We start from the raw sequence: 21,895 nt of genomic DNA, 5'->3' as shown, positions 1-21,895 counted from the left end.
AAGGTGGAAACGCATAAGCCAGGTTGAACGACCAGGGTACTGCTAGAGCATCTATCAGTACAGCCTGAGGATCCCTTGACCTGGAGTCGTAAAGAGGAAGTTTGGCGTTCTGACGAGACGCCATCAGATCCAATTCTGGTGTGCCCCATAGCCGAACCAGTTGAGCAAACACCTCCGGATGGAGTTTCCACTCCCCCGGATGAAAAGTCTGACGACTTAGAAAGTCTAAAAACAGGAGGGGGAGCGAACGGAATACCTGGTCTATCCCACTCCTTAGTAACAATGTCCGAAATCCTCTTAGGGACCGGAAAAACATCAGTGTAAACAGGAACCTCTAAATATTTTCCATTTTACACAATTTCTCTGGAACTACAATAGGGTCACAATCATCCAGAGTAGCTAAAACCTCCCTGAGCAATAAGCGGAGGTGCTCTAGCTTAAATTTAAATGCCGTCATATCTGAATCTGTCTGAGGGAACTTCTTTCCTGAATCAGAAATCTCTCCCTCAGACAGCAAATCCCTCATCCCTACCTCAGAACATTGTGAGGGAATATTGGATACGGCTACTAAAGCGTCAGAAGGCTCAGCATTTTTTCTTAACCCAGAGCTACTGCGCTTCCCTTGCAACCCAGGCAGTTTAGATAAAACCTCTGTGAGGGTAGTATTCATAACTGAAGCCATATCTTGCAAGGTGAAAGAATTAGATGCACTAGAAGTACTTGGCGTCGCTTGTGCGGGCGTTACCGGTCGTGACACTTGGGGAAAACTAGATGGCAAAACCTGACTTCATTCTGTCTGAGAATCATTTAATGCCAAATTTTTATAAGTCAAAATATGCTGTTTGCAATTTATAGACATATCAGTACAAGTGGGACACATTCTAAGAGGGGGTTCCACAATGGCTTCTAAACAAATTGAGCAATGAGTTTCCTCAGTGTCAGACATTTTTAACAGACTAGTAATAAAGCAAGCAAGCTTGGAAAACACTTTATTTAATGAAAAAAAACACAATTTGCAAAAACGGTACACACAAACTGCAAAACAGGTTAAAATTGCTTCAAATTTTCCGAAATTTTAACAGTGTACCCACTAAGCCTTAGAAGGATTGCACCACAAGTAAATAAGCAATAAACCCACAAATGACAAAACCAGATTGAAATTTGTCTAAAAACCGGTTAAAACCCCTATTAGCACCTTGCCACAACTCTGCTGTGGCCTTACTTGCTCTTAGGAACGATAATCTGGGTTTAAAGCTTCGAATAGGCCCTCAGAAGACTATCAGGACCTCAGGAGAAGTTGCTTGCTACTTGTCTGAATTACTAAATGCACAACTGAGGCGCGAAAATAGGCCCCGCCCACCTCACTCGATGTTGCTGGGGCCTACACAAATCTAGCAAACTATGTTTGAAAACCATGTGGGTTATAACAACCCTAAAAAAGCCAAATGACCCCTCAAGCAAACATTCCCATAAACATAAAAAACGTTACTCCCAGAACACACAAACGTTTGTCTCCACTTTCTAATAAACAAACTGAGTGCCCAAAAAACTTAGCCCTTCATGCAAGCTAGTAAAGCCTGTTTCATACTAGGATTACTGCTTACCCTTCCCCTAATGGGGATACTGTCAGCCTTTCTGAGTTAACACAGTCTCTGCAGAAAATATGACTGAACATACCTCATTGCTGCATAGCAAGAAACCGTTCCTCACACTGAAGTTTTCCTGTACTCCTCAGCTTCTGTGGGAACAGCAGTGGACCTTAGTTACAAATGCTAAGATCATAATCCTCCAGGCAGAAATCTTCATCTATGTCCTGCCTGAGATTAAATAGTACAACACCGGTACCATTTAAAAATAAACTCTTGATTGTAGTTAAAATTAAACTAACAGCTTAACACCTCTTCCTCTTTACCCTTCCTGCTTAGAGCCGGCAAAGAGAATGACTGGGGGGTGGAGTTAAGGGGAGAGCTATATAGACAGCTCTGCTGTGGTGCTCTCTTTGCCACTTCCTGTTAGGAAGGATAATATCCCACAAGTAAGGATGAATCCGTGGACTCGGTACATCATGCAAAAGAAAGTGGTCCTTTATTTCTATTATGCCTTCTTTCAATTGCCTTTTTGTACGTTGTAGGGTTCAAAAAGGGCCCTATAATATATAAAAAGTTTTAATTTACAATGACATTTTTGCTAATTATGTTGCTACTAGTCTTTAATTTGTTAAAGTAGCAAAAAAGATTTGTTCCAGCCACCAATAGTTAAAAAACCTTTATTTCTTCATATAGGGTCTTTTGACAAACATACAACGTTTCAGACCTGCTATAGGTCCTTAGTCATGACTAAGGACCTATAGCAGGTCTGAAACGTTGTATGTTTGTCAAAAGACCCTATATGAAGAAATAAAGGTTTTTTAACTATTGGTGGCTGGAACAAATCTTTTTTGCTACTTGAAGTATTTGCAGGATAAGGCAGATCCTGGGTTCCGTGCCCCACAAGCCACATATCTGTTGGTGCTGTTTTCCACACTTTGCTTTGAGTCTTTAATTTGTTCTCAGATGTGTTTATAACGTAGGATGCAAAAGTGGTCTCCGATTTCCATTATGCCTTCTTCTAAAGTTCTGCAACAATGCAGGTCCAAGACTATCCCTATAATATATAGAAGGTTTTTGTATACTGGCTGAACACTTTAGAGCCAGATTCAGGGGCATATTATGGCCTAGGCAAACAAGGCCTGTGCCTAGGGCAGCAGATTTGGAGGGGACGGCAAGGTGAGTGTACATATTTTTTCAACAGAGCACACATGCTATACAAAAGTGTGCAAAGTTCAGAAGAAATTGTTTTACATTTTTTAATTTTTCACATAGTGGCGGTTCGTGGACTAGCAAATGCTAGCTATTTTCAGTGGATGGGAGTTATTACAGGGAGAGAGCGCTCACAGGTTATGTAGTGCCGTCAGGAGAATGTGCGCTAGAAGCAGTAATGTCAGGGCACTGTCTAAGCAGGGCTAGTAGCAGTTAGTGCACGGAGACAGCCAGTGTACTAGTTAAAGTGATGGTACTAAACAAGTTAACTCCCCTGCTGCCCCCCTTCTCACTGCCTACATGCAGACTGACTCTTTAATTGTCGCCCGGCTTAGACAGTGCCCTGACTGGTCATCCAATCTTAATGCAGCAGGGCCTGTGGTCCTGCCTATAGAGCTATAATAATTTGCTTATATGCCCCACCCACTTTCTTCACATCGCAGGGATCTGTAAAGCATGGTGCCGCCTTCCTCCTGCTGTGTCTGCTGTAATACATGGAGCTGTGCAAGTGGCTGGGTATGTTCACTGCAAGGCTAAAAATTGCCTAAAATTATGTGTGTGTGGGGCAGCAGAAGTTTGAGTGCGTAGGGCAGCACAAAACCTAAATACGCCACTGGCCAGATTACAAGTGGAGTGCTAAACATAGTTTTAATGAAAGCAATATTTGCGCTTCACTGTGTCATACCAGCGTAAGCTAATGTGCGCTAGTATTACAAGTTCACAACAATGCAAACGGAACCTCATGTTTGCATTGCTGGGAAGCATTGAGTTTACGAGAGCGCGCTTCCATAGGCTCCTAATGGCCGATTATTTATTGCGTGCCCGCAAACTAGCAAATTTGCCCTTTTGCTGGTGTGACAATTTAGTGCTCCACTTGTTATCTAGCCCTTAATGTATGTGCAATTGGTGTTATCTATGATAAGCTTATTTTTAAATGGTGATGTCTTTGGATTGCAATTTAGATTGAATGTGTGTTTGGTATGTTAAATCACTACAGAACTATTTGAAGTGTATAGTTTAAAGTTGTTTCTGAGACAATTAAATCACTCTAGTCATGGTTTCACAGGATTTTGGCTTTACCTAAGCCTTAGAGGGACAGTCAACTCAAATTTTTGTATTGTTTAAAAAGATAAATAATCCCCTTTCTAATGTGTGATTTTATACTTCAGGTTCAAATTCTAAAAACACGCAGCAAAACTTCAAGATTAGAAATGGTTGCAAGTACAGTGCATTCAGAATTTCAGATCCCTTAATTTTTTTTCACATTTTGTTATGTTGCAGCCTTATGCTAAAATGGTTCAACTTACATCTATACACCATACCCCATAATGACAAAGCAAAAAGCAGATTTTTTTATATATTTGCAAATTTATCACAAAGAAAAAAAACTGAAAAATCACATTGACATACGTATTTAGACCCTGCGCTATGAGACTTGAAATTTAGCTCAGGTGCATCCCACTTCGCTGGATCATCTTTGAGATGCTTTTACACCACTTTGAATGGACTCCACCTGTGGGAAATTCGATTGATAAGACATGATTTGAAAAAGGCACATACCTGTCTATATATGATCTCACAGCTTAAAATGCATATAAGAGCAAAAACCAAGTCATGAGGTCAAATGAACTGTCTGAAGAACTTAGAGGGAGAATTGTTTCAAGGCACAGATCTGGGGAAGGCTACACATACATTTTGGCTGGATTTAAGGTTCCAAAGACCACATTCGCCTCCATAATTCTTAAATGGAAGAAATTTGGTACAACCAGGACTCTTCTTTGAGCTGGCCATCTGAGTAATTAGAGAAGAAGGGTCTTGATAAGAGAGGTGACTAGAACCCGATCAATTGTGTCAAGGAACAGATCTGGGGATGGCTACAAACAATTTCGTCTGGAGGTGACCAATAACCCGGTCGCTCTGGTAGAGCTCCAGAGATCACGTGTGGAGATGGGAAAACTGGCAGAAGAACAACAATCAATCCAACACTGCACCAATCTAGGCTTTATAGCAGATTGGCCAGACGGAAGCCTCTCCTCAGTGCTTGGAATTTGCAAAAAAAAAGCACCTAAAAGGACTCACAGACTGTGAGAAACAAGATTCTCTGGTCCGATAAAATGGAGATTGAACTATTTGGCCTTAATTCCAAGCATCATGTCTGAAAGAAAACAGGCCCCGGTCATCACCTGTATAATACCATCCCGAACGGTGAAGCATTAGAAGTGTTTTTAAGCAGTAGAGACTGGGGGACTGGTCAGGGTTGAGGGAAAGCTGAACGCAGCAAAATACATAGATATCATTAAAGGGACAGTCAATTCAAGAATTGTTATTGTTTAAAAAGATAGATAATCCCTTTATTACTCATTCCCCAGTTTTGCATAAACAACAGTTATAGTAATATAGTTTTTATCTCTGTGATTACCTTGTATCTAAGCCTCTGCAGACTTGAACCCAATTGGACATCTCTGGAGACACCTGAAAATGGCCCTCCATTGACGGTCCCCATCCAATTTAAAAGACCTTGAGAGGATCTGCAAAGAAGAATGGCAAAAAATCCCCAAAACCAAGTGTGCAAAGCTTGTCATGTTATAAACAGAAAAACTTGAGGCTGTAATCACTGCCAAAGGTGCTTCAACTAAGTACTGAGTTAAAGGGTCTGAATACTTATGTCAATGTGATATTTCATTTTTTTTTCTTTTTAATTTTTTTTGACAAGTTGTCAAAATCTAGTTTTCGTTTTTCATTATGGGGTATAGAGTGTAGATTTATGTAAAAGAATAGTTTTAAATCCTTTTAGCATAAGGCTTAAAAGGGACACTAATCCCAATTTTTGTCTTTCATGATTCAGATAGAGCATCTAATTTTAAGCAACTTTCTAATTTACTCCTATTATCAATTTTTCTTCGTGCTCTTGCTATCTTTATTTAAAAAACAGGAATGTGATGCATAGGAGCCGGCCCATTTTTGGTTGAGAACCTAAGTTATGCTTGCTTATTGGTGGTTAAATGTAAGTCTCCAATAGGCAAGTGCTATTCATGGTGCTGAACCTTAAACTGGGCTGGCTGCTAAGATTTACATTCTTGCTTTTAAAATAAAGATAGCAAGAGATCAAAGAAAAATTGATAATAGGAGTAAATTAGAAAGTTGCTTAAAATGTCATGCTCTATCTGAATCATGAAAGAAACAAATTGGGTTCACTGTCCCTTTAAACATAACAAAAAAGGTAGACACAAAATTAAGGGTTCTGAATACTTTCTGAATGCGTTGTATATAAAAACCCAATTTTTCATTTTAAGTGTTTAATTTCAAATATCATTACACAATTACTAATGTTTACATGCTGCATTACTTTGTATGAAGCCACATACGTCTTTGTAATATAATCAGTTTCTAATAAGTGGCAGCATATAATGACATATGAGACTTTAATTCAAAATCTGTGTCTGCACTGACTTCTCGCTTCCACATTGCTACTCAATGTTGGGACCCTCACTAGCACTTATAACTACACATGCAGGATTCCCACAGGTCAGGCAGCTTGTTGGAAGTAGTTCACTGGAGTGCATCTGGAAAGAGGACAAACATATATTAAAATAAAAAAAATAGATGCAGGCAGGGTTGGGGTCTTTAGAGCTTACAAATCCTGGCACAAAGTCAATTTAAGATTGTCAAGCGCTGAGTTTTTTACCCCTCAATTGGTCATGTATTACAGCACAGAATTAAAAGTCATACATGTTTAAATAGATTCACAGCCCATTTGATGAATTATTTAAGAAAAGATGTGCAGCACAAATCATTTACAGAGAAATTTGTTTGTAAAAACATTTAACTTATGTCTGTGATCAGTATATTTCTCGATTTGATGTAATTATATAAAACTGCTAAAGGACTTTTAAAGTGCCCATATAGCTCAGAAAGTATACTGCTATGTTGAAATTTACAGATCATTTTTTTTTTTTATTGAAGTTAAGAGAAATGACACAACAGAGATTCATCAGTTGACAATATTCGCATAAAAATAACATATACACTCTTCTTGCATAACACAGTAATAGTTAAGTCACAATTTTAGGTATCAATTCTGCGCTCCTAAGGAACAATATGTAAGAGTAATTGTTATCGGAGCAATTAAAAGATGTGTAGTTAGAGCAATGAGGGAACTATACCCATAAACTATAGAACAATGTTGCGTAGTATAATTGTTCATGTGAAGATAGCAAGATCTACAGTATGAAATAAAGAACATAAAAGCGAAATCTCAGATTATGTTTGACTAATGTGTCAGTAAAGAGTTTGGACATAATATAGTGGAACTTCAGTTTTATAATTATATAAAGGGGAGGGGGGTTCAGCAGACCAGAGCCACCCTATATGTGAAATAAAGGGGGAGGGGGGCGGAACCATCTAAAATGATGGAGCAGTGTGGTGAAGGGAACAGAATACATATGTACAAAAATATATCAATATGGTATTCAAAAGTAGATGAATAAACACAGCATATACTATATGAACCCGTGGATGTCTCAAGACTAACTGTTGGAAGGGGGGGGGAACGACAGTCTTTTCTCTGAATCAGTATTTTTGGGAGAGAAGTAAAACCTGTATAACCCACATATAGTATATCATCATAAGTCATAAGTGATTAGGAGAATACCTTATATATATGAACATCTAGTAAAGACTACAACAAAACATGTCCTTAACAGAAAAGTAAAAATATCAGACTAATCTTACCCCACAGTTATATGAGAGCTTGAGATTGTGGGCTTCTATAACATTTAGTTGGAGTTATCATGTTAATTGACATAGTAGTCTCTTAAAGATATGACCTAAAATGTTCTATGATGGTAAATGTGGTGACAAAGTATAAAGGAAAGGATTTAGAAATGTGCTCAAGTTATCCTGCACAGGTAAGTCCCAGCTGAGGACATTAGATATATAAATAATTTGGCAGCCTCCAATATTATTTATAATAAGATACAAAGTGTCCGAAAGTATGAGTGACCAGGGCTAAATGTAAATTCTGATGTGTACATATAGATTAAAAAGTTAACCCATGAGTTGGGGGGGGGGGGGCTATCTGAAACCTAGACACCAATGTACTGAAACATAAGACTATCCCCTAGGACCGAGGTACCTTAAAGTGAAGGTCAATTTTCATCAATGAGTGCCCGGTTTTTAAAAATACTTTTTAAAACAGGGGCACTTTCATTGATGAAAATTAACATTGCACTAGATTTTAAGAAATACTTACCTTTTTCTCCTGCAAAACCGGATCGCCGATCTCAGCCTCAGTTCCTCTGTAGTGACGTCAGAAATGACAAAAACCGGCTTCCTCCAATCATGGCTTGCACCCCAGAGCGTCCAGCTCATGATGCCTGGCTGTGATTGGAGGAAGCCAGTTTCGTCATTGCTGTTGTCTACAGCAGGAAGAAGGAGGGAGATCGTCGATCCGGCTTTGCAGAAGTAAAAGGTAAGTATTTCTTAAAATCCAGTGCAATGTTAATTTTCATCAATGAAAGTGCCCCTGATTTTAAAAGTATTTTTAAAAACCGGGCACTCATTGATGAAAATTGACCTTCACTTTAAGGACAACCCAAATAAGTTAGGATATACCTCAGTAACCTGGTTTAGTTGACAGTATAGAGCAATAAACATATCACAAACATATTTTACAAACAGTCGTGAGGGGCCCAGAATTAATCCATACAGGTCCCGGTAGGAAGTAAGTCTATGGGATACTATATGCTAGTTTCCATTTATCAGTAAACCTATATCCTATATACCAAGTGAGATGTAAGGGACAGGGAGGGGGAGGTCATCTACTGAAGTAAAAGGTATCCTAAAAGGTATAAATAAGTAGTGACTAGATAGGATTTAAAGGACACTTGGGCTGCATTCTAATCTCCCGCAAGAAGTTACGGAATATACATATTATATACTAGGTAAATGTATGGAGGGGATAGATATGGCACCTGTTGTAAATCAGAAGCTGAGGCAAACCACATATTATGGAGGGAGAAGTATATGGTAGAGTTCAACATTCTGTGCCCTAGTGGGCCGCCGACAAAAGAATCACACGCCTATCACCAATTAGCACATGGCAACCTAAGATTGATAAACACAATAACAAAATGGTAGTAGACCTATACAAGATTAATATACCTCAGCATTAGTGTTCTGAAGGAACAAACTCACCTATAAATGGCTAGCTAAGTAATATCACTAATGGCAACATTGGGCTAGATTGCGAATATTTGCTTATCACTTACTGAAATCTCTCCATACTTGTAATGGGCGAAGAATATCACTCTATTTAGTAGTGGTGCCCATCATCTATGTGTACCTGCCAAGTGTTATTTTGCCTAATCTCTCTATGTTGGTACTAGTGGATTGCTCTTATATAAGTCTAAATTAGATAAGAAAAAAAAAGCATTACAGGATATACAAGACTTGGCTCTCAAGATGCACATAAACAAGTTAACAATATAACTGATAAAATAATAGCTCTTGTAAAACCACCAATATATCTTAATATAGGGCTAAGAAAAACAGGTCATATGTTATAAACAGATCAGAGTCCAATACATCAAACAACAGTGTTATCATTAATGGCCGAAACATCCCCAGCTAAGCGGCCTGTTAAGGACAAAAGGATCAAAACGGACTGGGAGAGTTGTCCAAAACAGTAATAGTTAAGGTGTCCCATCCATAGTAGAGTGCCATGTAACTCTACCCTACTCCTGACTTGACTATGAGTGTAGAGTTCCTCTGTGTGAGCAAGGGAGCGGTGCAACCTAAACCCCATTTCAACAATGATAGGTCCACATAGGCCCTCATCCATCCGAACCCCAAGAATTCTTCAATCAACAAATTGAATATACAAATGTCCTGGGGTAGCGTAGATAGTCCAGATGCGCTATTTGTTTGATCTGGAAAACGCATGTCCACTAACACTGAAGTTGCCTCTATAGCTATTGATACCTCTGTAGAACAGGCATGCTGATGCAACTCTGTGACCATCTCCTCTTCCGCTTTGTTAGTGTCACCATTGTCTGGCTTGATCCTGTGGGCATGGTGAAGACCGTATGAATCTTCAAAAGGCAAGGCATTCAAAGGCACGTGACTTCCAGGCCTCAGCACCTCGCCGCAAACCGCATAGTGCTGATCTAGGCGAATGAACAAATCATTTAGAAGGTAAATGATACGCTCCATCATAGAGGAATCACAGGTATTGGTTATGTGCTGGCTCGATGTGGATCAGTGTGGGATCATGCAGATTCCAAAAGTAGGTCTGCGTAGCTTTGGTGGCGGGCAAGATGGCGGCTCTCTTATCGCAATTGTGCAGCTACTGTAGCTTTTTGTTTTTGTGTCGTAGGGTATCTGTCCGCTTCATGTCCTCAGATTCCTTTAGACTTTACAGCCGAGATTGCGGCAGGGAGGGTAGCAAACATCGGTCATAGTGCAGACAGGTCCTGATACGGTGATCTCCGCTCATCCGTGCTCTGGAGACAAGCTTCTCAGCTACAAATGCTCTAGGCAGTATTGAGAACCATCTTCCACAAACTAGTGTACGTTTGGAGGGGTGTTAGGCATAATTTTACCCCTAAATTTGATAAGTGTGGCAGGATGCGTCCTCACTCTGCCACAGCTAGCTCCGCCCCCCACAGATAATTTTTTAAGTTGTTTTTTCATGCTACTTATTAGGGAGCACAAGGTTTCAGAATCCAGGAAGATGTACACTTTGAAATCTAAAGCATTTTTGGCTCCTAAATATTTGGCCTGCCTCATAAATCTTGAGCAAATTTGTCAAGCTCGATATAATATGTATCACATGTAACGTTACATATTGCAAATTGTCTTCTGATTTCCTTGGGCAATAACATAAGCTCTCCAGGTATGGGCCCATAGACATAGGAGTGAGAAGCTCCTGGAGAGGCACAATGGATAGGCCCCTGGATGTTAACTATCAAGTAGGAGAATCCAGAGCCATACTTCCCCCTTCACAGACCAATACAGGAAAATCAACTGACTAAGGATCCAGATTATGGTCAGGAAAGTCTGAGGCGCCACACAGCGGGGAATAGTGATACAGAATCCCAGTTCTGAAACAAGATAAGCAAAGTCAGAGGACATGTACACTCCAGGGGCATTATAGAGCAGGGGACATACCTGATAGCAGGTCTCATAAATCCAGGAGCTAGGCCTATTTTTAACCATCATGGTGACTTTGGGCATTATTCATGCCCTCATTTAGCTGATCTATAGAAATAATCTTTACTCTCAATACACCTTTTTGAACTATTGAATGGGCAACATTATTTGTTCTGATTTTGTGTAATACAATTATATCATTTTTATTGTGCCATTTGTGTTTAATAAATGTTTGAATGTAGTATGTTAATCACCTAGCATTTAATAGTGTATTATATTGTTAAGTGGTGAGTTTGCTCATTTAAGGGCAATCCTGTTTAATCTATACAGAATGTCCTTTAACAATGTAATGTTCAGTACTTGTTTATTTATTCTACAGGCCTAATAATAATGATGAGATAACCTGCCAGTTCTTTACATGTATGGACTTCGCAATCAGTTGTTTTCTGTATAAAGCTGTTTATTAAGTTATGACCATTATCACTTTTGTTATATTTTCACAAGGGATTACGCTTTAACTTTTCAGGTGATTCTTTTTATTTTATCATTTAGATGACAGTCGCCATATGGTGCATACCATTTTTTTGGTGAGTGCACCTGTTTACTGCTCCCCAGGTAGCAATTAACTTTGACCAATCACATATGATGATGATGGATTTGAACAATCACCAAATAGTACATGTCCTAGATACTCATTTTTAATTTCTATGTTGTATCCAACATCTGAATATCTACTGGAGTAATTCCAGTTTATATTTATAATATTGCTAACCTTATTCTACTATCCTACCTAGTCAGTTAACTTGCTATAATTGTATACGTTAAATGTTTGGTAAAGATAATTTGCTGTATGTATATTGTTTGGGTTCTCTTTTGGATTTTAACTCTTCTTATATTCATATTTTACATCTATACCATTATTTTAATGTTGCTATAATGATGTAGACACTCAGTTTGGTACAGTTGACCCTTGTGACTTTGGCTCTTTCTTTATGTGTCAACTTGCAGTGCTTCTCAGTGCTGCTGATACCATGGCCTTCTCCTTTTCCGCTCTGATTGAGAATGTGTTCACAGTAGCAGAGCTGCTATTTCATTTGCACCATCTCAGCTATTTTGTGTGGGCACGACTCAATGCTCTGTACAAGAGGATCCGCTAACTGGCGTAGTGTTCATTTTTTTTTTTTTTTAAGTGCAGCTTACATTTGTTTGCCAGCAGAAGTTTATTATTATTCTCTCTAACCTTTTATATCTGTTTATAAATGCATTTTGGTTGCACACTATGGAGGTACCATGATTTTCTAGTCTTATTTTGTTTCCTTGTCCTTTTACTTTGGTGTTAAGTGATGGTCTATGCATTATGAAGGGTTTATATGTCATACATGTTATTAGGTCACTAGGCCCTAAAGATCCCTTTAAATTTACTCCAGAGAGATCCACTGCCTATTTCTTTATGTATTAGAGTTTTTGTATTAGTGTGTATTGGAATGGTCCCTTTAACTTTAAAAACAATTAGTCAATCCTACAGCAAATGCATTGCACAAATAAAAAAAAATAATAGCGGGCCAATAGATTCTATTGTCAGTTGGCGGGGGGAATGGATCTTGTGACGAGTTACAATGCAACTATTTTTTGTAAAATAACACCCAGTATCGGTAAAAGGCTATATCATGGCTGGTATTTCATCTAACATTTATTTAGGTTACAGAATTAATTATATAAATTGTTATGGCCTTTTTCATTAAAGAATTCCAAAAGTTTAATTTTTTTACTCTAATAACATTATCAAAAACCAATCTACATAGCTTAACAATAAAAACTTATTTTCAAGTCAAAACGAGCGTTATCAGCGTAATAAAACTATATATTATATTTGAGAAAAAAACGTCATCCAAGCCAAACCCCCTTCTAGTGTGCCTTCATTACAAAATAGTGTGTCCAATTTACAATGCGTTATCGTGCATATGATTAAGGCATTGTTTCGTCACCCGGCGCATGTGCAATTCAATCCGGCATTTCGCGCATGCGCATATTCATAATTAGTCGTACATTTAAATAATTAATTACATTTACTGCTCGTTATTGCAAGGGGAATTCTCGCAGTGCAGCGTTATGATCTTACCTGTTCTAGACCGCTGTCACATCTGTTTTTGCGAATATCGATTCAGACAGTCTGATGCTTCAGGGGACGGTGACGTAAATGATGACGCGTTACATAGAGCACGAATGCGCAGTACAGACGAAAGCGGCCATATTGATAACTCAGCTTATCGTGAACGATTCGTTATACAGAATACAGCTTCTAACGATGGGTTTGGAAAACAATTCATTTTAGCAGATGAATATTCGGAGAACGCTAATAATAAGATAAGCAAAGCCTATTAGAAATATAATTATTAAAGATGGATATAGCGATTTAAAACAAGTCTTTGCAAACGTTTAGTGTCCCTTTAAAGCACAACTTGTAACATTTGTTAGTTTTTTTAGTTTCAGCTGTTGTGTACATACTGCCAGATTTCAGGGATTTTTATTCCTTTTATAAGTAGTCTACCCAGTTCTTGTGCTCATTGAGTTTTAGGAAATATTTTGTGACCTTGTTCTGTTTATATTGGCTGTCTACCAACTGCAAATTCTCTTTTCCAGCGCTTCACTTCCTATTGTCATCTTATTTGTTTAGCAGCCTTTGCGGAGCAATCTTGAACAAGATTCTAAATTTATCTCACCTTAATCTTTTCTAGCTAGCTAGAAGATGCAGGATTTATGACATTGAAGGGACAGGAAACTGCAAAGTTTTCTTTCATGATATGGATAAAACATACAATTTTAAACAACTTTCCAATTTATTTCTATTATCAAATTTGCTTCATTATCTTGTTATCCTTTGCTTATGGAACAGCATTGCACTGCTGGCAGCTAGATGAACACATCTAGTTAGCCAATCACAAGAGAAAAATGTGTGCAGGCACCAATCAGCAGCTAGCTCCCACTAGTGTAGAAAATGTGCATATTCTTTTCCAACACAGTATACCAACAGAACGAAGCACATTTGAAAATAGAAGTGAATTTAAAAGTGTCTTAAAATTACATGATCTACCTGAATCATGCAAGTTTAAATCTGACGTTCCTATCCCTTTAAGATTATAATAGGATGAACATTTATTGGTAACATAAGATCTAGTTAAATGTTTATATCAAAATTTATTTTTATTCTGATACTACAAAAAACATATTTCTGATAGTTCGGCATAAATATATGTCTGCACCAGTGTTTGCAAATCCCAGAAAGCCAGAAAAGAGTAGCTCCAAATTTTGGTTCTTAACTTTTTGGAATTTGTTAAATATGGTTAAAAATACATTTCTAGACCCTAAAATTACATGTTAGGACTTCTGTGTGCATTACTCTAACTTCAAAAAGCTGTTTTTTTTTTAAAACAATGAACAAAGTAAAAAAAAACAACTAATGTGTACTAAGACACATAAGGATACAAATATTGCGGCGTTGAGGACAACTTAATATACTCTAGTATCTGGCTGATATTGGATTAACTAATACATGTTCACTGCGGTAAAAAGATGGGGAGCTATAAGGGTAAAATAAACACCGGTATAGTATCTATAATAATGGTAGTACCAATAAACCAATGGACCCTAGTATTAAACTAAAATTAGAGCGTAGTATCAGGCGGGCAGTTATCACTAGTTTAATATGGGTACATCAGGCATAAAAAATATAAACATAAAAAACAATCTGAAAATTCAGATGCAGTTACAATCAATAAAATTGACATATGCATATGTCACAAACATAAATAAAAAACTCACATCACTAAGGTTATGAGCAATAAAACGATTCGGCACCTAGGGACATACGCTCCACCTATTAGCTTGACCGTCCCCCCCTTTCGGGCTTATGCCCTTAGATGAAGCCTTGACCTCCCGCTGTCAGGAGATAACTAACCTAAACTAACCTAAAGGATAAATTGACATAGAAAGCCTTCCAGCAAACTAGTGTCAACTCGGGGACGGGAAATTAGAGCTGAGGTCTTATCAGAGAAAGTTCAACTAATCAAACTCCCGCCTAAGGGACTAAATCTAACAAAACTTTAACATTGCCGCCACTTCTCTGTACCTGCAACAGAAATCACAACAAAATGGGAGGGAGGGATGGGGAAAAACCACTTTTACAAACTGGAACAAAGAGGATGAATACAGGCCTGCATTCGACTTAAATAGTGAGTACAAAGATCCACCCCTTACCTTGCAACAATGTTGCAAGGTAACACTCACAGTGCTAGATCCCATGTCAGGCATGGGGTAAGGCCCTTAATACATTCCCTTCTGACAAGCAGCCCTACTCTATCAGAAAGGCCTGTTTAGTTTAGTCTGTTTAGTATTAGGAATAGCAGACAATACAATACTGTGTATTTCTAATAACATAAAATGGGTGCGATCTCATGAAGGCTTATAGCGTATATTATATATGATAAAAAGGGTATATTTTGGGATAAACTGTAAAAGTCACAAGTCAAAATTAAATTTGAATGATTTATATAGTGCCTACAATTAAAAACATGCTATTTACTTTTTATTAAATTTACTTCCCTCTTGTGGGCTCCTTTGTTGAAACCTAGTTCATTTGCACTACATACTGAGGAATGCTCAGGTGGGTGCATGTCTTAAACATTGTTGCAAATACTGCTGCCATAAAGTGCTTAAGACAAATGTTCCTGAGCATATCTACATTAAAATGATGAGAAATGAGCATACAGTCTAGATATACAAAAAGTATAATCTTGATTTGCATGTCCCTTTAAAAGAATTGAGGATTTTGGATTGTATACCTGCCATGGGAAAGGTGGCATATTTATTAAAATATTGCTTTTTGTTATGTTTGTTCTATCGAAGAATAAAGTTTAAATAAAAAGTATTAATTGTATACAAAACCTGAATGAAAGGATGGGCATGTTTTAGCTTTAACATATATTAGACTAGTGATAATTGTGTTGAGGTAAGCAGTTTTCACAGAGTTTTGTAGACTGCGGTTTAATACCTTCATAAAAGGACTTCCCTGCTTCAAGAAAATCAGTTTACTGGCTGCATTCCATGTCTGCTTTCAAGACAATTCCCTGCATTTTCCCTAAGCTTATTATAGTCCATATAAACACCTGCTGCTTTTCTGTTTTTCACCACAACGCATGTTATAAACAGGAGGGATTTGAGCATTTCTTGGGTTTATTTAGGTGTGAGAAGAAGCAGTTTGAAGCACTCAGCATCTGTATAAAACCATACGCACACTAACACTGCAGTAATGGCTGAAATTCTTATGTGTGGTTACTGAAGAGAGAACATGGCTTTGCATTTTCTTTTGTATTCTTGTCCTGAATGCACTGTGCTTTGTAATAAGACTTTTCTTTAGTATAAACAGGGCCTATGAATACCCAAAAACTCCCCTCGCCCACCGGGCGAGTAAATGACAAAACTTACCAGCCCGCAAGAAACTTTAGTCGCCCGTGCGTATCTGCATGTAGTGTGTATATATCTTATGTAAAAAAGGCAATATAAATAGTGTTAGTGTAATCCCACAAAGCATTGCAGACAGAGGTCCCAATTTGAATGCCCTGCACGCTGCTTAATATTTGGGACTTAATAAAAAAGCTTTAACGTTAAAAAATATTTTTCTATCACTAGGTATACAAAAACAGGGATATTATCTTTGTAATAGTGTATGTACATCTTGACTTTTTTCCCCCTAAGGAAAAAAAAAGATATAATTTATTTTTTTTACTTCAGCATATGTGGGGGGTTATGATTGACTAAGTATATTTAATGCTGCCACCCTTCACCCTATAGCGCTGTGAGCGGTACTGCATTTAGCTGGACAATGAACAGTGACATAACGAGCATTTAAAAAATACTTTCCCCCCCCCCCCTTCTGCCCAGCTGCCTTTCAACTACTAGTGCGACTGTCAGTGCCGCGCTAGCAGATTTGACTGGGTGCATGGAGATGGTATGTTCTCTACTAATTGGTAAAGTCAGTTATCCAGAAAAATTGTGCACTGCTCTATATTGTTATGGTAGGTAGCTTGATCGTGTACATTGTACTGAAGTACTGCAGAGGACCCTGGAGTACCTCGGTATAATGTACGTGAGCAAGCTGCCTACCATAACTATATAGTCACTTTAACCCATACTTCATTCATACACAGAGAAGAAACACTCACCGCTCTAGCAGGATGTCTTCCCGTGCAGACAACTTTAGGGGTGGGAAGTAGTAACTGACAAGGAAGAGACCAAGAGCGATGGAGATAAGGGGAGGTCTTTGAATGCATTTAACAGAAAGAACCTCCCCTTTCTACCCTCTTTTCCCTTGTGTGCGCATATGTGAAAGGCAATTTTACATTTTTTATTATTGCTTCTTATATCCCACTTAAAATGTCAGGTCGCCGCCCGGGCTGGTAACTTAAAATTTTTAATTGCCTGCAAGAAATTTAGGTCGCCATTGGCGACCGGACCGGTCTATTCATATTCCCTGTATAAACAAGATCTGCCATTAGAAGTAAAGAAAATTCCACATAAAACTAAGAAATCGCATTACTCTGTGCAATCTACTAATTGTACAGAATTATTGGATGGGTTTTCACAGGGTTCTGAAATTCAAGGCAACTCTAATCAATAAGGAATCACGCTTTTTGAATTGTTTTTGAATGACATCACACCGTTTAAACCCATGTGTAATTTTTACTGAAAAAATCTAGCTATGGTTTGAAATTTCATGAAAAATAAATAAATCTGTGAAGCTGTTTGCTTTTTCAACAGCCTGCACTGGACCTGTTTCTCACAATTCTTTTCACATTTAAACAATCCAAGTTTAGAAACCAGTTTTACCTGCTATATCATGTTATTAATTAGCTTTATTTCAAACAGCAGTGCTTCTAGTGCAGGGTTCTTTTTTCCCCCAAGACCCAGTGCAATGACACCACATACTTTTGCAACACTATTTTTATGCTTGGGGGCCCCATTTATCAAGCTATAGAGCTTGTGGGCCCAGGTTTCTGGCGAGTCTTCAGACTCGCCAGAAACAGCAGTTATGAAGCAGCGGTCTAAAGACCGCCGCTCCATAACCCTGTCCGCCTGCTCTGATGAGGCAGACAGGAATCGCAGGAAATCAAACCGATCAAGTTGATTGACACCTCCCTGATGGCGGCCGATTGGCCGCGAGTCAGCAGGGGGTGGCGTTGCACCAGCAGCTCACAAGAAATGTTAAATGCGGAGAGCGTATTGCTCTCCGCATTCAGCGAGGTCTTGCGGACCTGATCCGCACTGTCGGATCAGGTCTGAAAGACCTTTGATAAATAGGCCTTTGGGTCTGAAAATTTCTGAAGTAATATACAACAAGATGGCTGCACTTTTTTGCAAAGTGATTAAAATGTATTTGTACTTTATTCCTGATTGTAGTCAAACTTGAATGTGTTGTAAAAGGTTAATGACACACACACTCTCATGCAACACACATTCTCATATTAAACATATACACACACACATCACACAAACTCATATTACACACACACACACACACTCATATAACACACACACTCTCATACAACACACATTCTCATATTAAACATATACACACACATCACACAAACTCATATTACACACACTCATATAACACACACACTCTCATACAACACACACATCACACAAACACTCATATTACACACACTCATATAATACACACACTCGCGACCCAGTGAACATGGTGTTGCGACCTAGTAATTGTTCCTGACCCGTTGTTTGAAGAACCTAGTTATAGTGCATAGTAATCACTCCAAAAAGGCAGCCAGGCTTATCAAGCTGTCTATCCAAGTGAAAGTGAATAGGTAAACTGAAAATACGTGTTAAAAGGGACAATAGACTAATGCACACAAGTGCAAGAACATGGTTACTACTCACCATGCTTTTGTTTGTCCTCCTGTGTCTGCAAATCTCTTCCAAGCTGTTAACACCTTACTGTAGCTTTGTTGTCATACTCTCCACCCTTATTCTGGGTGCTACCCTTTTGGAGCTTAGATCATTTTCCTCTGTGACAGAAGCTGTGTGCATTCACAGATCAGTGATGTTGCTGCTTTTTTTTACAGCTGCATTGTACATTTTGGTTTAGCGTGTATGATAAAGGGCTTTACATTTTTGCAGTGCTTGCTTTGCTTTATAATATTCATGTCCTATTGTATATATGTTATGTGTATAAAAACTGTAGAACTGTAAACCTCCTGCTCTGTTTTGTTTATTCTGACCCAAAGTGCACTATAAAGTGAAAAAGCTGGCAACATGACTGATCTGTGAAAGTTCACCTATTCTGTCACAGAGTGCAAGAATATGCGAGTTTCAAAATGGCACCACTCAGTATGAAAATGCTGAGCTTCACCAACAGGCACCTGTAAAGGGTTAAAATAGGATCCCAGAGGCAGAACTTTTTTTCACTTTCTGGAATGAGGTTTTTTTAAGTGAAAAATTTGCTGCAGATCATAATTTTAAATAAAATTCAATTTTAAATTAGGCAGTTACACTAAAGCATCAGTTAAATTGCAATGTGTTGGTTAACTGGAGGATAAAAGTATTTTTTAAGTTATATTATAAAGTGTAATTGTTGAAAATTGGATTGCAAATTAGCTGCAGACAAAATAAGAAGTTGTAAAAAATGTCTCTTGAATAAATTATTTTCCTTTTCTCTTGGTCTAACATACAAATTTAGTAATAAAAAAGTGCATTGTTCATAAGAACGTCTTAGATTCAGAAAAAAACAGCTTTGCAGACTGGGAAAGGCTAAGGGGTGGGTTTGAGCTAGTAAACAATAAATGCGCTACTGCATGTTTGACTGTTCTCTTCAAACAGCACTTTGCTCTGGATGCACTGTGGAAAATTTACACAGTGCAGCCAGAGCATACCGCTGTTTGAAGAGAACAGCCAAATGTGGAGCAGCGCTGCAAAGTTAAATCACTGACGGTTCCTGCATGTGTCCTTTTCATTCTGCAATGGCATCTCAGATCACTACATGTTCTGCCTTGGGGAATAGGATAATTAGCTACAGGTACAGGAGGGAAAACAATAGTATGGTCAGTATTAACCATTGTGTTGAACTTGTACCCGGCAGTTTCGCATCCCTTTAAACCTACTAAAAAGGTCCCAAATACCTTGCTTGCTTGGCTTTAAAGCTTACTGAATCTCTCTTTATCCAAATTGGACTGTATTGTATTGCTGCTATTTATCTACCTATTATAATTAATTTGACCCCTTAAACAAAAAAGACACACATATATATATATATATACACACACATACATACATATACACACACAAGCCCATCGTAACTCTTAACGTATATATACGTCCAAGCTTCAGGATACTACAGCAACCTGGGCTGTCCCTGAGCTGCAGGCATCAGTCTGCATATGGTACCGGAGCATGATGGATTCTCCGGTTCCATATGAAGGCAGATGCCCGATCGTTACAGACAGTGACATGGTCTGTGTCACTGTCTGTAGCGATTATTTGTCTGTGCCGGTGGAAGGGAGGGGTGGCACCCTACCTACAGAAAAATATAGTTTGGAAGCGTGAGGGAGGGAGGTGACGCTACACACTACAGAAAATCTTAATCAGGGTGGGAGACCTACATAATGATCGGTGGAGGGGGTTAGACCCCTACTCTATGGAAAATATTAAAAAATAATAATACATTTAAAAAACAAAAAGAAAACTATAAACTGGGTACTGGCAGACAGCTGCCAGTACCTAAGATGGCAAACACCATTAGGAGTGGGAGGGATCAGGGATGTGGGAGGGTTAAGGTGGATCATACACTGCAGAAAAATAAACATATAAATAAAATTAATTTATTGAAAAAACTTCAGACTGGCAGACGGTCTGCCAGTACTTAAGATGGTGGTCAAGAGTGTGAGTGTAGGTGTGAGAGGGATCAGGGAGGTGGGAAGTGTCAGGTGGGAAGGTAATTCCTATATTAAAATTCTATTACCCCTACCAGCTAACTAATTAACCCCTTTACTGCGGGCCTTTCAGAAGTGTGGTGCACAGCTGCAGTTAGCAGACTTCTAAAACTTGTAAAAAACGAATTACAAAGCCATGCATGTCTGCTATTTCTGAACAAAGTGGACCCCAGAAAACCCTTTACAATCATTTGTCTTATGACTACAGTAGTTGTGTGTATATAATTTCAGAAACCCAAAAAGTTTGTGAAAAAAATTAATTTTTTTTAATATGGTAGTATTTGGAGGCAAAAAAGTGGCATGAAATATAGAAAAACGGGCCTAGATTTTAATATTTTGGTTGTCTATTAAAATATATATATATATAGTTTTGATAGGTAAATAAAAAAAAACAAGGCTCTATTTCTGTTTAAATGCAATGAGAGCAAAAATGCTAAAAAAATTGGTATTCTGGCAAGTTTTTCTCTAAAATTCCTGGTAGCAAAGGGGTAAAAATAATTATAATAAAAAATCGTTAAAAAATAAACTGTCACGATCTAAGGGTGTTCTTTTATATAATTTGCTCTGACGGGGAGCACTTTTCCCATGCTCTGTTCATATAAAATATTCCTGCATCACCCTTCAGTCTCCTTACGGACATTTAGGCACAGTATGGAGGGCATGGGTACACATTCGGCATGAATCATCTAAAAATCTACATGCCTGCCCTTCACAAAGCTCTTTTTAACTTGCTTTATTATCTAATAATAAACTTTTCTCGAACAGAAATCGCCCCTTTTCGCATTCTACGTCCTCTGTGATTTGACTTGTGATGCCCTCTTGACAGCTTGTGAGGGAGGTAAGTCTTAGCGAGACTTACCTTTTAACCAGCAAGTTTCCTTGAACAACTATGCTCCGTCAAGACAGGCAGTGAGAAGGCTACACGCAGTATTGAGAGGAGGGTGTCGG

At 38.3% G+C, this 21,895-nt stretch overlaps 1 long non-coding RNA gene across 1 annotated transcript; it reads right to left on the bottom strand.

Annotated features, from left to right (window-relative positions):
* Window positions 1-6,203: 6,203 nt before the first annotated feature.
* LOC128655413 (uncharacterized) lies at window positions 6,204-21,849 on the bottom strand. Its single transcript, XR_008401788.1, has 2 exons — window positions 21,807-21,849; window positions 6,204-6,361 (listed from the first exon to the last, which is right to left on the bottom strand). It is a non-coding gene; the product is annotated as an uncharacterized LOC128655413 (long non-coding RNA).
* Window positions 21,850-21,895: the final 46 nt, after the last annotated feature.

Source organism: Bombina bombina, chromosome 4, assembly GCF_027579735.1.
Source record: "Bombina bombina isolate aBomBom1 chromosome 4, aBomBom1.pri, whole genome shotgun sequence".
Taxonomy (NCBI): domain Eukaryota; kingdom Metazoa; phylum Chordata; class Amphibia; order Anura; family Bombinatoridae; genus Bombina; species Bombina bombina.
The sequence above is the reverse complement of the archived record's forward strand: the minus strand, read 5'-3'. Positions and strand labels throughout refer to the sequence as shown.